We start from the raw sequence: 18764 nt of genomic DNA on the forward strand, positions 1-18764 counted from the left end.
TATGCGTGTTTAAAAATTTATCTTTGGGACTTTTTACTCCCCCGGATACAACACCAATCGAAAATTAAAAAAAGATATCCAATTATTACGAATATGAGACAATAGAATACCTAGCATTGTGATTTTATTCTCATAAAAAAATTATCATATCTCGCAGTCAAAATACAGCGAAAATCATCAGGTGAAATTGGAATTATTTTGTCTCAGCCATGTTTTGATGTGAACCTTCGAAGAATACAACAATCGCAATGAAAAGGATCGGATTAGCTCACCTGAACTTTGTCGAAATTTAAGATTTCACAATGATATAGGGGTGAAAAGCGGGCCATTATCTCTTTTATCTTTGAAGTGTGCATCAAACGGATACCAGGGCAGTGTAGGGGACCTATGGGGCTATTATTTCCCGGTCTCAAATTTGGGCTGTAGGGGTACCACTAAGTGGCTCCCATGGGTTCTGGTCCATTTCAGGGGTTTATATCTCACTTGAGATTGACCACAAGAACTTGCAAACAGTAGGATTAGGTAGAGGACCTCACGAAGTATTCATAATAAGCGTTAGAGGGCACCTATGACCCCTAAAAGGGTCGAGTTAGCTCACTCGAACTTTGTCACATTTTAGCATTTCACAATGATATAGGGGTAAAAGGCGGGCCATTATCTCCTTTATCTTTGAAGTGTGCATCAAACGGATACCAGGGCAGTGTAGGGGACCTATGTGGCTATTATTTCCGGTCACAAATTTGAGCTGTAGGGGTACCACCAAGTGGTTTCTAGGGGTTCTGGCTCAATTCAGGGGTTTATAACTCCTTTGATTTTGATTTAAATAATTTGGAAGAACTGTAGGTTAAGCTAAAGATTTCAAGTGGCATTTAGGACAAGCGTTAGAAAGCGCATATATAACATAAAAGGGTAGATTTAGTTCGGTTCGGTTGAGCTAAACTGATCTTTATACGGGTCATATGACCTTTTAAGCACTTGTTATCAATACCAATGAGGTCTTCTACTTAATTTTTATTCTTAGGTTCTTGTGATCGAAACCAAATCAGATTAAAACCACTGTAATGAGCCAGAAGTCCTTGGAGCCACTTGGTGGAACCCCTCCAGCTCAAATTTGAAACCGGGAAAGAATAGCCTCATATGCCCCCTACACTGTCCTGTTATTTGTTTAATGCACACTTCAAAGATAAGGAAGAAATTACACCACTTTTAACCCCTATATCGTTGTGAAATGCTAAAATATGACAAAGATCGGGTAAGCTAACTGACCCCTTGCAGGGTCATAGGTGCTCTCTTACGCTGATATGAATTCCTCTTGAGGTTCTCTCCCTATTCCTAGTATTTCAAGTTCTTGTGGTCAATCTCAAGTGAGATATAAACCCCTAATATGAGTCAGAACCCCTGGGAGACACTTGGTGGTATCCATACAGCCCAAATTTGAGACCGGGAAATAATAGCCCCATAGGTCCCCTACACTGCCCTGGTATCCGTTTGATGCACACTTCAAAGATAAAAGAGATAATGGCCCGCTTTTTACCCCTTTATCATTATGAAATGCTTAAATATGACAACGTTCGGGTGAGCTAACTAAACCTTTGTAAGGGTCATAGGTGCCCTTTAAGGCTTAATATGAATACCTCTTGAGGCCTTCTACCTAATCCTACTGTTTGCAAGTTCTTGTGGTTATTTTCAAGTGAGATACAACCCCTGAAATGAGCCAGAACCCCTGGGAGCCACTTGGTAGTACCCCTACAGCCCAAATTTGAGACCCGGAAATAATAGATCCATACGTCTCCTACACTGCCCTGGTATCCGTTTGATGCACACTTCAAAGATAAAAGAGATAATGGCCCACCTTTTACCCCTATATCATTGTGAAATGCTAAAATATGACAAAGTTCGGGTGAACTAACTCAACCGACCCTTTTCCTTGTCCTTGTTGTATTCTTCGAAGGTTCACGTCAAAACATGGCTGAGACAAAATAATTCCAATTTCACCTGATGATTTTCGCTGTTTTTGACTGCGAGATATGATAATTTTTTTATGAGAATAAAATCACAATGCTGGGTGTTCTATTGTCTCATATTCGTAATAATACTAGTTTTTTTTAGCTTTCGATTGGTGTTGTATCCGGGGGAGTGAAAAGGCCCGAGGATAAATTTTTAAACACGCACATGTTCAACTTCGATGTAAACAAATTGTCTTGTCACACTGAATTGGCTTTGGGTTTTTAATGTTTTGTATCGTTTTATGCCTTTTAATTTACTTTAATTTATTGTGTCTTTTATATCATAATACGTTTGCATATCACTTTATACGATGCATATAGATTTTCTATTTGTATCAATAAGACTACACTTATGATAACATAATTTTCATAACTTATGACTCGTAAAGACGTACTTCATTTCTATTCAACAAAGACGCATTTATAACTCTTATCTAGGCGAGCTTTACTGCTTCGGAAGTCGTCAATGCTTGTACAAATTATTTAGCATTAATCAGTTTTATATTAATTAAAAAATGTCGATAATTAAGTAAAATATAATTTTCTGTTCGAGTACTCTCAGTACTTTGATGAATTTCCTTATTGGCTGCTAGCTTCTAAGGGCTTAGTGGCTGCTGTTTGTGGCTGCTAGCTTCAGCCTGGTATTCTCATCTTTATTCCATAATGCAATATTTAGCATAAATTTGTTAAACGTGTTATGCGAGGTTTTTTTTTATTTTCATTTGTTTCTGGTCCAGAACAAAAGCTACTTCACAAGACTCAAGATCAATATCATAGACAATTGAAGCCAAAAAAAGAGCAAAAGTCTACATTCAAATTTTATTCAGACATTGGTAATCATTCAGTCTTTCTGTGCAGTCTATCCCGGTATATCCTGTTTCACACTTACAATAACGTCCCGTCTGGTGTTCCTTACATTGGCACGTGCAGGTGGACTCGTCCAATGCCGCGCCATTGAAGCAGTAAATATTACAGCGACTGCCACAGTCAGCCCCTGTTAATATGACAGAAATATCAGGTGTCATTGTATTTACTTTCAGAAGCTGGATGGTCATCAAATTAAGGTATTCAATATATAACATCCACATTTTGTTCCTAATAAATGAATGGCCCTATATTCATGATATCATTTTGTAGGTGTTATCAAATAAAAATACTCCACCATAATTTTGATTATAGTTTAATTAATCACACCTTAAATTCACACTGAAGTCTATTGGCAAGGTATGTTTTAGCAAGATATTGTAAAAAGGAATTTAAATCCGTAAAACTATTTTGGTTAATACATGCAGAAACTTTCTCTTTATTAAAATGTAAAATAAAATGAATCATTAAACGCAGATAACTTGACGAATCTAAAAAAACAAATATTCATCTAGAGGAAATAACTCTTTTAAAAAAATCAACTTCCAAATAACCGGCTTCTTATATGTAGTCAGTCATGTGAATTTAGTTTATTTCAATTTCATTGTTATCTAGCAATACATATTGAACTTGTGTAAAATAATTCTCATTGTTCAACATCCCGTCATTATACATTGAATTCCTTAAATCTAGACATAGATGTTGTATTTTTAAATCTCTTATTAAGTAACAAAGAATTCATTACATATTAGCTTCAATTTTGATAATTTTTTAATATTTAAACAAAGCTTATCAATACGTAAGTTCTCCAAATCCAGCTCCCAGAATCATGAACAAACTTAGACTTAAGTGAAAAATTGTAAACTGTCTTGATATCTCTTGATTAAAAATACTAACAAAATTGAAATGCTATTGAAAGTGTCTTGATATAATGTTTTCAATTATAAATTTCCATTGTAATTTTATGATAAACCATTATTTTGTGACTGGTTGAAATTTTGACTGAAGTCTGAAATCGCTTTAGGATCCCGAGGCCTACAACGTTTGTCCTACCATCTAACGGTATGCTAATCTTTTATGAATAATTACGTTGAATTACACTTTTTAGGTTTTATTAATTTTTGAGATGCAAATGACATTTTTCTTAAACAAATCTTCTCACATCAATTTTCTGATACCGAATGGAATTTGGATTGAAATTGAATGTTTATTTTGAAAGTTGAATACTTTATATTGGATCTTTCATGATTTGGGTGGGTATATGATTTCTATCTAGCGAGTTGTGTTCTTTCTATTCCCGAGGCTTGGCGAGGGGATAGTAAACACAACACGAGTTTGATATAAATCATTAACCTTTGCAGATCATGAGAGTTTCTTTTTATCACATGTTAACTACGTCTTTTGTTAAATCTTAATGTTTTTCTGTAAAAATTATTAAATTGTAAGCCGCATGGCATATTTGCTGCAGAACGTCACAACTTTACGCATGGAAAAGTTTCCTTAACGATTTAACAAAGATGCTTTAACATTTTATTTCCGAAACTATTTTTTTTTTTATCAATTCATGAAAACAATGAATATAACGACAAAAAATGATTCACAAGTACAACTCCACACTTTTCAACTAAATAATGTTTGTACTTTTATTCTATGTCAATCAAGAACCATAACTATGAAGTCACATGACGTAAGAATACAGTGTAATATCACCAATTAATCCCATGAGTGATATCCACCGCATACTGAGCTAAGCATGTGATAAAATTATTTATCTAACGTAAAATTTGCATCAATGTACCACATGCATGGCATCATTTTCGCATATATCCTCTCGTTCTATTTTTGTTAACACAGCTATAAAATAAACAAAATATCCCATATATTTTATTACCGTAAAATCCAGTAGGACAGTCACAAGTACGCAGTTTAAGGTTGTATGTCCCGCTATTCTTACATTCGCCTTAAATAAATGTTAAAATAAATCTTGTAGAATTAGTTGTATTTAAAAATACAAACACAATGACCTTTGTCACTCTAAAAAACTTAAACCCTTATTTACTAATAAATATGCTGTTATCATTCTGTACCGTTAATATTAATGAAGGTTAATAGCAATAAAATGTCTTTTTAACACTTTTTATACACGATTTTCAAAGGAAATTTGCTCTACAAATTGATGGATTATATTATAAAACATGCATTTTAGACAATATAAGATAACGTATTTTATATAATCTTTTATTCCTATTGATTAAAACTAAGAATGTAACATAATCATATTGAATCAGCTGTTTATTAAAACTCACCAGTTTTGGGTAAAGAATAAGCGTAATGAATGCCTTTGTTTTCCAAAGCGTTCTTTTGATAAAGCTGAAATCAAAAAAAAAAAAAAATGCAATTACGGACCATTTTCATTTGGTAGAAAAATATTGCTTTGAAGACTTTTTGTAACCGGCTTTGGCCGATCACTGTTGTGTCCATATGAGGCATCCGGCAAATGCGTACACGTGCGCACACATTCCGCTTGCATAAGTAGTTCTTATTTAAAAACTTGAAGCTTTGGTTTAGTTTTTATACAAGTTGCTGTCCTTTAAAAAAGGACTACAATACGTGGACAATTTGCATGTGTTTCCAACGAAAACGTGAAAGCCTTAAGATTATCAGAGATTCCACCGCCTCTAGCCCTCTGCTTTTAACCACTAAATTTGTACGGTGTATTACGTATACATGTATGTATATAGCCCTGACTTTTTATCTCAGAATTTTAAGGGTTCATACTCCTAAAATAATTATGATATATCTATGAATGAAGTTTGCATGTATAGTATCAGGCATTCGGTGAATTCTACTATTTGCGCACACATTACGATTCGCACTACTTTGTTAACTATGCAGTGACAGCTTTGTGTAAATTAAAAATTCCATATTTTGACGCATTTTTCTTGAGATTTAAACTTTTATACAGTGACATAATTATTCAATCATACTTAAATGCTTTAAAAAAATTTAATCAGGAAGTTCTCTAGCCTCGCCTACTATAAGAGTAAAGTTAAGTTACATATGTATTCGGAAAACAACAAAACATTGCAAATTATGCTATTTGATGCATGATGTAGTTTCGGCATTACATTAACTTATCTCATAATACTGATAATTCATATCACATGCCAATCATTTCTTTAAAAGGAATACTTTGTTTCTGTGCTGTTTACCGACAACTTTACAATTACAGCGCCTTTGAACTTATGTGTGCATATGGCACGGAATCCCGAACCCGATTCAGTTAAACGTGTGCTAGCCTGGTTCCCTGAGCTACCCACTACGCACAGGAACCAGGCTAGCTCATGCGCAGGCTGAATTTTCCCCATAGCATCCGGTTTAACCTCGCTTATATATTTTCTGCGTGGACCTCAGGGTCCACGCAATAATATTTCATTCAGGTTTTTTCCTTCATTCATTTACCTTAAGAGATGCAAACATACATTAAATACAGTTCGACCTGTTTATTCACGAATGCACATTTTGTCTCACGCGTAAGAATTTCGATCGAAATTCATTCAGTAATGCAGTTGACCTCGATGAACTGACCTCGATCATAAGAAGATGCTCCATGAACTGACCTCGATCTATTGATGTTGCATAATAGTAGCTTGATTTATAAACAAGGTTACGTTATAATGCAACCTCAATAGCAAGCTATGGTGGCATTCAATGTTTTTTCAGTCGCATTAAATTATTTAATTACAACTCTTTCTTTGTATACGTATTAATGCTCATTGAAGAGCCCTACTCAGTATTCTAAAGAAGAAGAAGAAGAAAAAGTAGAAGAAGAAGCAGATACATCAACATTTAATAATTACCTTAAAAATATAAAACTACAAGGAGTTTACGAACGGCTTTCCCCAAATTTATTTCAAAATTAAATTTGTTGACGGTTTATAATGATGAAATTATGGTGTACAGATTTCACATAATTTATTTTGTAAAAATACTGTACTTTTTTAATTAATTTACATCAAATTGATCATGTTGCTTGCTTCTAGTTATCTATATATCATTATTTCCGATCATTCCTTTAAAAGGAATACTTGTTTCAGAGCTTACCTACGTTGATGAATCGAGGTAATCTTATTGAATAATACGTAATGTCTACGACCTAGTTTAATAACCATGCATATTGCCTCAATACTTCTCTTTATAATCACTAATAGATTAATAGAACAAGTTTGTAAAAATTACCATTTCAAAGTTTCTTCTCACATGGTGATGAAATGTTAATTTTTGAAAATTTTAATCAATTTTTGAATGTGGATTAAAGTAAGTAAGTTTCTTTATGTGTAATCCTACCTTGATGATAGCAGGCTCGGAGATAGGTCCCGTTGTATACAAGTACTCAATATATTTATAATGCCAGTAGGTGTTCGCAAAATTGACCGGATTTTTACTCTCATCCGTGTTCCACACCCAGCTGCTTCCAACATGGCTGACGATAACGGGGACGTCATCTTTATCGTACATCTCTTGTGTAATGAAAAAGTCAAACTGTAAGAGAGAGAGAGAGAGAGAGAGAGAGAGATATACGGGGAATACATCGAAATAAAGAGTAAAAGAGAAAGATAAAATTTAGGGGAACGAGTGAGAGAGAGACATAAAGAGAGAAAATGAGAGTTAAAATGATAAGGAATTTAATCACGACTATAAATTGACAATGCCTGGATGTTAGCTTGACATAGTATCTGAGTTGAACATATTTTATTGACTAATGATGCCAAAAGGATTGGACACACTTTCCAGAAACTTAGAGAGTTCTCTCCTTGTACATGATATATTACAATTACAATTCCATACAATGCCAGTTAACATTTATAACAGTTATAGAACACTTAGTGAAACACAAAAAAATCATTAGTTGTGAATGATGTAATACTGTGCAAATCTAGAATTAAAATTAGTATGGGTAAGAAAGTTATGCAAATGATTTAAAAACTTAGATAAATCTTCCACACTTTTGTATAAGTGTGTGAACTTCTTTAGATATTTTTATATTTTCATATATCATATATTTCATATATCATCATGAGTTAAAGTTTTGTCACCTCAAAGTACATCAATTATATTCAAAAAGTTCAACGATAAAAGGTCATACAGAAATGGTTGTCTTAATTCATAATGAATATTTTTTTACAAACGAAATGTAAAAGTAATGAGCATCTTCCAAACTTCCACATTAATGCATTGGGTTGGCTCATATGTTACATCGATAAAGATCATAATTGAGAACACAGCTATGCCTTTATTTCGTATGAATGATATTTTAAATTTTTTTACCAAAAGAGAAAGTATCTTATCCAGCGTTTTCTTTTATCAAAATCAATAGGTTAATAGCAGGGAAAACTATCAGATTAACAGACTTTTTTGTATAATAACGATGATTATTGACAGTGAATACATCTTTACTTACCTATGAAGTTATTTTCCATTATCCAATAGTTAAACCAAATTTGAATATTATATGCTCCTTTCGGTATCTCAATCATTAGAGTTCTATTACCTGCAAAAAATATTTTTTATGTACATTGAAATATTAGTAACCCTTTTTGGAAATTGTGTACAGGATGACAATAATTTTATTATACTTATAAAAACCCATTAAAAAAGACATTAAAGCATTCTATCTGACAATGGTTAAAAGTTATTTTCAATGTTACAATATAGAATGAATTTTTATCCCATTAGATACGGAGTGGATACGTATTAAGACATAGTAACACTTCCGTTGATGCTGCGGTATTGTTGTTTTGTATTAAGGCGGCAATACCGGTATATTTACATGTAATTGTACTACAAAGGTAAAGTTAAATGTCGCGAAACAAGTCACCTTCTCCAGGTATACCCGTGAATGTTCCCTGTATGACGTCACATGTGGACCCATCCCCACCACATACACCACATTCATCAAATTCTTTTGTCCCTCCCAGGAAAGCATCGTCACACCCAAAGATCTAAACATAAAGATATATCATAAACATGCAAGCATTGAAAAAAATCTAGAAACTATGAAACAGAAAGTGAATTTTAAGTACATGTGTATGTGCTTTCAGTACTAGTAAATATATAGCCTATTTTTGTTTTCAAAGTTCTATAAGCTTATCATCTCAGGACAAATGGATTTTATTCCTGTTCTCATCTGTCCTGAGAAGATTCATCGAAAGCAACTCCGAGCTTTTTCATTACGGAAAAGTTTAAATAATCTTTTTATGTGTAAAAACCAAATGAAGTATGAGTCTCGAACCCAGATATAGTTAGTCTTGCATTCAATATTACTGATGCTTTTTAGTATCGGAAAAAATGCACGAGTGGTCAGATCCGAATTACTAAAAAAATATCAAAATAATTTCATAAGTAGATATGAGTAGAAAACTTAGAAACAGTTTTTTTGTTACATGTACTTGCCCTGTAATTTCCCTCCAAACAAATGGGAGTGAGGTCTTTCTTTCTTTGGCATCGCATGGGGTACCGTGCGGCATTAAGCCGAATCTTGTGAAATATGGCGATTTGAAATCACCCACTTCTTTACATCTAACTTCACACACATAATTTCCTAGTAAAAAGGATGAAATGGGTTTACAACATAATTTTAATGAATCAGCTATTCATTACTTATTCTAAATTATTTTATGCCGTTCAAAAACATGGAATAATGGGAGTTTTTATGACATATTTATATTACAAAACAAATAATGAGTAAATATTTATAAAGCAATTTAAGCATGCGTGGCTATTTCTCACCAGAATGACTTTATCTTTCCCCCGTTGAATTATACTCTGACGAATTCAACACTATATTTTCAAGCATTGTAAGACATGTTTCTGAAGCTCTCTGTTTAATCAGATCTGCCTGTTTTGGACTATCATCGGAACATGGCTAGAACAGAAACAATTCAAATCATTATATTATTGGTAAATGGCGTCTCTTTTTTTTTTGTCTTTACTGGTTTCTCTATGCGTTGCAGTGGCAGCTAGAAATGTTACACTAACCTCTGAATTACAAATATTGGCTTCGTTTGCATTGCTCTCCCCTCCTTCACAGCCCGGGTGGTTTATTGGGCTGCCAATGTTAGATAATGATGCATTTACATTGGTATAAACGATGTTTTAGACTATGCAGTTAAACTTGAAACTTCATTGAGGTTAAAATATTCCTTACAGTTCATTTATATCAAATTCAAATTATACGCTTCACTGAATTTAATAAACAGATGACCAAATGCTAGTCTGGGCTTTTTATATGTTTCAATAATATTCAGCAAATATAAGATAATAACCGTGCATGAAATGAGAAAAAATCACCTTGGATTGTTGCATCTTCGGCGTCTGTATGTTACTCCCACCCCACATGTTCTGCAGCAGGACTGCCACGCCCCAAAGGACCCCACCCTCCTGGTCTGATGAATTTGGGGGTTTGTCTGGCATCCTCAAACGTGGTACAAGTTTGTTTAAAGCAAATCTATGAAAAATGTTTAACCAATACATAATTAGAAAAACAATCTCACGAGAAAAGAAAGGATGTTCAACATTTTTTCTTTGAAAATCAAATGAAAAAAAGAGTGATATCATCTCCGTCCTAAAAACTAATTTTGATCTTTTAGACAAAAACATAAATAAAATCAAGCTATCATTTTTACAAGTGAATGCTCTGATTCAACGTACTTTTCCTTCGCCACAGTAAGAGCCGGGTATGTCCTGCCATTCATGGTTAAACATCTGGCCGTATAGGGCTCCCTCCGTAAGATTAACACAACTGTAAGCCTCGCAGTGCTACCGAAAATGGACGTATAAAAATTATATGTTTCATAATCTATATGTTTCCTAAATAATCAATCTTCAATAATTAGGAAGGAGGGATGGTCAGTGAATTAATTATCAGATCTACCTCAGGAAAAATCCAATTATTTTTGTTTTTGCTTTAAGATTTGTGGTTTTCTTTAAATCTTTACACAATTTAAAGACTTTTAAAAAAGAATTATATAGTCTGACATTGCCAACGACCGTTAAGTCATCTTAACTGCGACAAGGAAGAAGACTTTGTTTGTGAAGACTTACCGAGTAATACTCAAACTTTCTAAAAAAGAAGTTTGGACCGTATCTATTCTCACAGATGTCATCCGGACTGTATTCCTGACCTAATTTAAGAATATTTTTACAAAAGGTTAATTATTTACATATCAAGTTTAAATTTGGTTGTAGGTTTCTTTAGAAAAGGATAACTAAAATTATATTCGTAATAATACACAATGTAACTAAACATTTATTATTCTGTTATTAATTAAACAGAAAGAAATCATTTTATGAGTATAATGAGGTGATAATTTTGACGAAGCGTGATCAAACCAAAAATTCCGAAGGATTTTATGATAGATTTGACCATGCCCCTTACCTCTCCACCGAAATTATCACCTCATAATAGTCAAAGTATAATTCCTTATTACTAATATTAATAAAAAAAATAGCAAATGTTTGATTAAGTATAGCAATATTAACGTATTTATGTGATTTTTGTTATTATGCAAACCCTCACTACTGGCTCTAAAAAGTACTGAAAGTGCCATTTTTTACTGATAGTTTCTGATATTTACTGATATTGTACTGTTAGTGCTGAGAATTGCTGATATTTACTGATAATTTTACTGCTGTTACTGATAATTGCTGTTGGTTCTGATATTTACTGATATTTGCTGATGCTTTTGCTGTGAGCTCTGATAATTACTGATATTTACTGAGATTTACTGTTGGTACTGAGAATTGCTGATAATTACTGAGAATTACAGGCAGGGGTTTTTTAAGAGATTAATTTTAATTACTGTAACATGCAAATTATATTTATTTAAAATTATCGGTAAACAAATACCGGGCATTTTTTAAAAAGAAATATGTAAGATCTAATTAAAGTTTTATCAACAGTAACTTCTTTTTTACAACCACAAAAATTAGATTTGATTATTCTTCTTATAATCTGCTTATTTATTTCAATACATATTTTTTCTGTTTGTTCTTGTTCTAAGCTTTATTTTAGCTGATTAACACAATTCAGCACATAAATGAATGTAGAAATTGCAGAATTGCTATATATCCCATCCCCGTGCGCCAATCCACTCGATACTACAGTGTTACATTGTATATATAGAACAATCCATAGTAAAAAAAAAATATAAAGATTTTAACCACTTTATGTAATTAATAAACATCTATTTAATGATTCTAAATTTTGAGCGATCAACTCTTTAATTGAACCGTGTTAAATATTTATAATTATAAACTTAAGATGTTTTTATCCCGGCCATAATCACTAATTTTGTTTTCAAAATAAAATCAAACACTTTTGTTTCACATTGTATTTCCCGGCCATTTATATTTGTTTATTCTGAGGCTGCAAGACATATACACAGGTGGTCAATTTTCACACCTTGCCACGGTCACTCTGTCGTGTATATATTCTGAGCGCTGTCTGTTAGTTCTGAGGGTTTTCTTGATCCCAGACATACACAAGAATCTTTTCAGCGACTGCCAGACATATACACAGGTGGTCAATTTTCACACCTTGCCGTGGTCACCCTGTCGTGTGTATAGTCTGAGTGCTCTCTGTTAGTTCTGAGGTTTTTCTTAATCCCAGACATACAAAATATTTTTTTCTGCTTGCTTTTAGGCGTGGAGATTAAATATCTAAGCGTTCATAGATTACGGAAAATCAGTTAAATTGTGTGTCTTATTTTCAAAATTATATAGCCGCTGGTCATATAACCGCATACAAGTGCATGAATAAAGTATTAATGAGAGAGAGAGAGAGAGAGAGAGAGAGAGAGAGGGGTAGAGGTTTTCAATCAAATCGCTGTTGCAATCGGTGGTAATGATACTGTAATGGGACATAATCATGCTTATGCCTTTCTGCATTGACGCCTCATAATACGTTATAATAGATTATCTGAGAGAGAGAGAGAGAGAGGGAGAGAGAGAGAGAGAGAGAGAGAGAGAGAGAGAGAGAGAGAGAATTAAAGCATGATAAGCCGGAACACTTTTTCACTATATTAAGCTGGTGTTCTTTGTAGTCTTAGAAAAGTTTACACTCGAAATCTGTGTTTGAAATGGCGGTTGTGATGCTGAAATAGAACTTTATCGTGCTAATGCCGTTATGCCATTTTGACTCGGAAACTCAAATTTTAGGACTAGATAATATATGCGAGCAAGAGAGAGAGAGAGAGAGAGAGAGAGAGAGAGAGAGAGAGAGCAGGGTGGGCAGATTTACAATAACAGCTGAATAAGAGAACTAGATCATGACAACATTACTTAGCCGTGCAACAGAAGATATATTACATATGTATTAAAAGAGAAAGAGTGAAAGGTCGGACAATAAAAATTATTCTTCGCCGATTGTTACCTATTTTGATTTCAGCAAATGGAGAGAGAGAGAGAGAGAGAGAGAGAGATTATTTATCCAACTTTTTTTAATCAATTGAATGCGGAACAAATAAGATGATGAATATGAAAATCATTCTAATACGTTACTTATATTGTTGTCAATAAAAATAATACTTTTATCTTTGAATAAATATTCTCAAGATCACGGATTCCTGTATACGGATAATACGTAATGTCATACACAAGGTGCCAGACTGACAATTTACAAGGTTGAATTGCGACATTCAAACCTCTTGATCTGCTGAAAGTATGTATACTATACACAGATACTGCCTCGCTAATCTTTCTGTGAAGTAAAACATCAAAGACATTACAAAGTCCTGACCGGGTATCACTCTATTTTGAAAAGAAAAATAATCATGTTAAGAATTATGGGGTTTTTCATTGTTCAAAAAAAAAAGTCCACTGCATTTAGAAATTAACATTTTTGTGGAGTCTGCCTTAAGTTTAAGTACCAATTTTTGACCGGCTTTCTAATATTGTCTAAAATGTGATCTGTGAGTTTCCGAAGTTCAAAAGAAGCTAAATATCAAATAAATAAAACTTAAGAATATATAATTTAATAAATTGTGTTAAATCTGAAATATGTGTTATTTAATAATTAAAAGACAATGTTTTGGGCCTTAAAATATTCTCAGTAATTATTAGCAATTCTCAGTACCAACAGTAAATCTCAGTAAATATCAGTAATTATCAGAGCTCACAGCAAAAGCATCAGTAAATATCAGTAAATATCAGAACCAACAGCAATTATCAGTAACAGCAGTAAAATTATCAGTAAATATCAGCAATTCTCAGCACTAACAGTACAATATCAGTAAATATCAGAAATTATCAGTAAAAAATGGCACTTTCAGTACTTTTTAGAGCCAGTAGTGCCTGTTTGCGTGCCAACGATTAGTCATTTGAATATATTGGACTGTGAATATAAATTTGATTTGTAGTGTTATCACAAAGACGCTGAAAATGTAAATTATGAACAGAACTTTCAGTATTTGTACCATTAAATATTAGATTATTGTTTATGCAAACCCCCATGCGCCCCAACAGTACGTCTATGGAAATTATTGGACTGACAGGTACATTACAAAATCGTTACCTCATGTTATCACAGACATATACAATGGAAAATGTCAGTACCAGTGCTTTGACTTTGGCACCATTATGCTTTGTGAAATACTAGTTAAGAATATATAAATTAGTTATTTACCAATTAAAGATGGGCTCAGCTCAGCTAAAGCTTCAGCTTCTCTGGACAAACATTGTGCTTTTTCAAGTCTGTATCAAAGAAAATTGATTGTCCTCATTGAATAAATACATAATTATATGTAACCAAAAACATGAAATATTTATATCTTATCAGTTATCCAATTAAGGTTTGTGTTCAACATAAATGGCATGCATTATACGATGATGCGGGCGCAAAGTGATTTTCAGACGACATAGTAAACGTCAATATGGCATAAATGTTTAATCAATTAATCGATCACACTATAAATCGCGATAACAAAAAAATATTCATCAGAGAATTTTTTGTGAACCCCTGTATTCCAGCAGTGTGTTAAATTCTTCGTTAGAGAATATGAGAGCTGCAGTTGGCGTTTAAAAACTTGACATTGTAAATGTAGGGTTACCTGTTAAGGATATAAGTTTAATACATGTTGGATGAAAAGTTAGGTTAGTAACATTACATGTATTGAAATATCAATGATAAAATTGGGTGTACACACAATATCATATGATACGCTAGTTTTGTAGTATTATAGCTCTTTTTATATTTATTTTCTATTTATTTCTAGAAATACCCACTAAAGAAAGTTATGCAGATCGTTTACGCTACATGAACTCCATCCTGCGCCGTATCCTCCCATACGTATATGAACATTGTACACTCGAGACGCTGGTAAAATTCTGTTAATAATGAAAAATGTTTTTTTTCTTTCAATAAAACATGCTCTAACACTTTATAGTGCATGTATCTATATCGTACTTACGATGTGTGAGAACAACTGATGTCATACTTGTGAGAAACGTTTCTTGTACCCTGACAGAAACTGGAGAGGGTTTCATGTAGCTTTTTTGACATGTTGTGAAAGCTCTACAATAGAATAAGAGATACATGTAAACAGATATTTAAAAGTTCAAAAGATTACTTTATTACGAGTAGTCATTAAAGAAAATACAGAGGACTAACCGGATTAGTCTCCCAAAACTCAAGATTCATGATTGTTAGTTTGATGTTGTATCCAAGTGTCTCAGATTTGAGAAAACTCCATTTGCGCCTAATGAACAAAAATTATTATGACATAAAAATATGTTTTGTCTGTCTGTCTCTCTGTATGATTACTTTTGTTGTGACTATTTGTTAATGAACCTGTCTGACTGAAATTTCATATATCGTACCCCTTGGTACTTGAAATGCATCAGTTCGACCCTTTTGGAAACGCCTGTAGACGGGAACTGTGCTGTAAAGGAGCTATCTGTGTACACGCCTAGTTTTATTGCAACATCCTTTGTTGTCAACTCCCGCTTAGTGGTCCTACATGGCGGCTCTATTTCGTCATTTGTTGATAGAAGCATATCTGTTAGGATAAGACTATGTCAATATAAAGTCCCCTTGTTAAATGCTTCCATCATTATAGATTTTGCATTAAGTAAATTACGGTTAATTAAGATTCTTTTGATATATAGCTTTGTATCTGGTATGTTGATGTTTAAATAGTAATCGTTCACATGAACTGTTATTAAACTCAACCTGATCAAACTTTTGATAAAATTTAGTTTGTCACGTCTCTTTAATTTTCCAACTGTTTCTCGCTCAGAGAAATTGAAATGTTTATTTTGCTCTTTCGGAACTTCCCTCCCGTGTATGGCTCCTTTTGATAAACTCTAGCTATTTCTTTCTAGAAAATAAAAAATACAATAAAAAATTGGAATGTTAGTGCTATAAAAACGGACTGGTATAACAAATAGATGTAGCGTTGACTATTACATCCTCTGGCACTTTAACATGAGTTTCTGGCAATTTTCCAAACATATAACCTATAAAAACAACTTACCAGACATTTAGAATTTAGCATACCAAATTTTTTAAAAATGAATGTTTGGTATTTTACACATTTTATTCCCAGATAATTTCAATACTCACTCAGAACTGCTCGTCTATCTAACATAAGGACGGTTCGATGTTTTATTTTGAGAATTACTGTTTAACACATCATTAGAAGTATATTTTTACCTCATTTCATCATATATCTGGATTGTAGTATATTACAAATGTCACAAATGTTAAAGTATTCTAGATTTTAAAATTCACCCAAGGTTAATAGATAATATTCTTTTTTCATGAAATTCTAAGTGTACTATGTCATCCAGGTTTGTGTAATTTCTAATTGTTGAATTGTTGTAGAAATCAAATAAAAAATGTAAAATTGAAAGACATAATACACTTGAATTTATGTGCTGCCTAAAATTCCCCTTCTGATACATGTTTGTCAGCCAATACCTCACAGTTCACCAAACCTGGATGGAAATACCTGTCCCATGATCACTGAGTCAGTAAGTTACACCAGGGGGGAAGCATGATGTCTCTAACCAGCCCCAACAACAAGGATTTCACGATTATTATAGAAACAAGAATTCAAAATAATAACAACAAACTCTGAGTTTATTTACTGTCCAACTTTCAACTTTTGATAACAAATTACTGCATGGCACAGTTACTTTCAACACACAGTTAATAAAACAAATGTTCCGTATTGATATCAATGAGATTTTCAACTTCTGTAATTTTGAAATTATTTAAGAAAACAAATTATATTTATAACGAGGCAAAATTATGTCTCTTGTACATATATCTAATATAAAATGTTCTTTCAGAGTCATGACCATTCTATTTGTATTCGCCCTCCACTCCCGCCATATTCTGTCAAACCACAAAATGTCACTATACAACTTAAAGGCAGCTATGTAGGTAAAAATAATTACATTTTCATGTGTCTTTGCTTGTATTAAGGCTACGTATAAATTTTGTACTATAAAACCCATAACTTCAAAGGACGTATAATTGGGGCGCCAACGGGGTTTACTTACTTATATTTTAATATTTAATCGTACAATGGCATAAAATTATATAAATATAAGGAATAAGGAATCATTCTTTGAATATTATGAGGTGTTAATTAGGTCGGGGCGTGATCAAATCTATCATACTAGATCTATTTAAGATTCTCACTACGTAATTCAAAAATTAAATTTTCATTTTTCTATTTGGTTATACACTATTTCAAATTGAAAATATATACTATGACTTTATTATTAAGCATATAATTGCATTTTGCAGGCTATTGAAAGAAAAATTCAAAATATTCTAACTCCAAAAGTAGCCTTGTGATGCACCCTGAATGTTTGGCATCATCAGGTTTGAATGCAAAATAAAAAAGAAATTATTTATCAAAGAAAGTTACTTAAAACTGAAGGAGGTCGCATATGTCCTTAAAAACGTCTTCATTGGCTTATTTTGTAATCATTCAACTATGCTATAAAGAACAATACTGCAATTATTCTGTTTGTGATCAAAATAATTATTGCAGGCAAGTATTTCAAGCGTATATATGTGGAAGAGTAGCCTCCATTTTGGACAGAATACTTCCCAGTCTGACTTCTTCCGATCTTTTGGACAAGTCAAGGTGTATTTAATTAATTCATTAAGGGTCCAACGTCCTGATGGACAACCTAATCATTTCTTTACAAAACTGTCGTAAAGAGATGTGGTGTTTGCTAAATTATGTTTAAATGGTGTGTTAAAATTGCATGTATTTCAAACATTTTCTGATGAAAGATTAAAATATTAAAAAATAGTTTTTCATCCTAGAGTGATTGAACATGAAGAAGAAAATCTTTACAGGGTAATCTCTGCCATTCACTCAATAGAATACAAACTAAAAGGACTGAACAGGTTACTGAATGGAGGAGTTGTTTTTAGCCAATCAGTCACCTGTTGGTAAGGCTTTGAAGTTTCTTGCAAAAATGATAAATTCTTGTTACTTGTTATCTTGAGACTCTGTTGATACGAAATCTTTGGAATGTTATCAATAAATATTCATATGCCTTAAAAACCTAGGTAAACAATGGACAGATCAATATTCCTGCATGTTAGAGTTGATAAAGTGATTACCATTACAACATTGTCAACAGGACAAAAAGGACAATACCCAGACTCTCCAGATGTTCAGCCATTTCCACTGCTTTATATTGAAAACTTTGATGGTTTGCACTGTTGATTTCATTTCACGGAATTCATTGTAATTGTAATAGATGCATATAAATTATCAACTTATCTACACTTTAAATTAAGGTAGCAACTATCTTTTGCATGAATAGATATATCCCAAATTTTAAGGATGCTGATATCTGCTCTAA

The 18764-nt window shown here is 32.9% G+C and overlaps 1 protein-coding gene and 1 pseudogene across 1 annotated transcript in view; one reads left to right on the forward strand and one right to left on the reverse strand.

Annotated features, from left to right (window-relative positions):
• LOC128181440 (galactocerebrosidase-like) overlaps positions 1–18764 on the forward strand; it is a 164256-nt gene that overhangs the window by 141986 nt on the left and 3506 nt on the right. The gene's annotated exons all lie outside the window — the stretch shown is intronic.
• LOC128182284 (A disintegrin and metalloproteinase with thrombospondin motifs 6-like) lies at positions 2819–18581 on the reverse strand (annotated as a pseudogene).

This window comes from Crassostrea angulata, chromosome 4, assembly GCF_025612915.1.
Source record: "Crassostrea angulata isolate pt1a10 chromosome 4, ASM2561291v2, whole genome shotgun sequence".
NCBI classification, from domain to species: domain Eukaryota; kingdom Metazoa; phylum Mollusca; class Bivalvia; order Ostreida; family Ostreidae; genus Magallana; species Magallana angulata.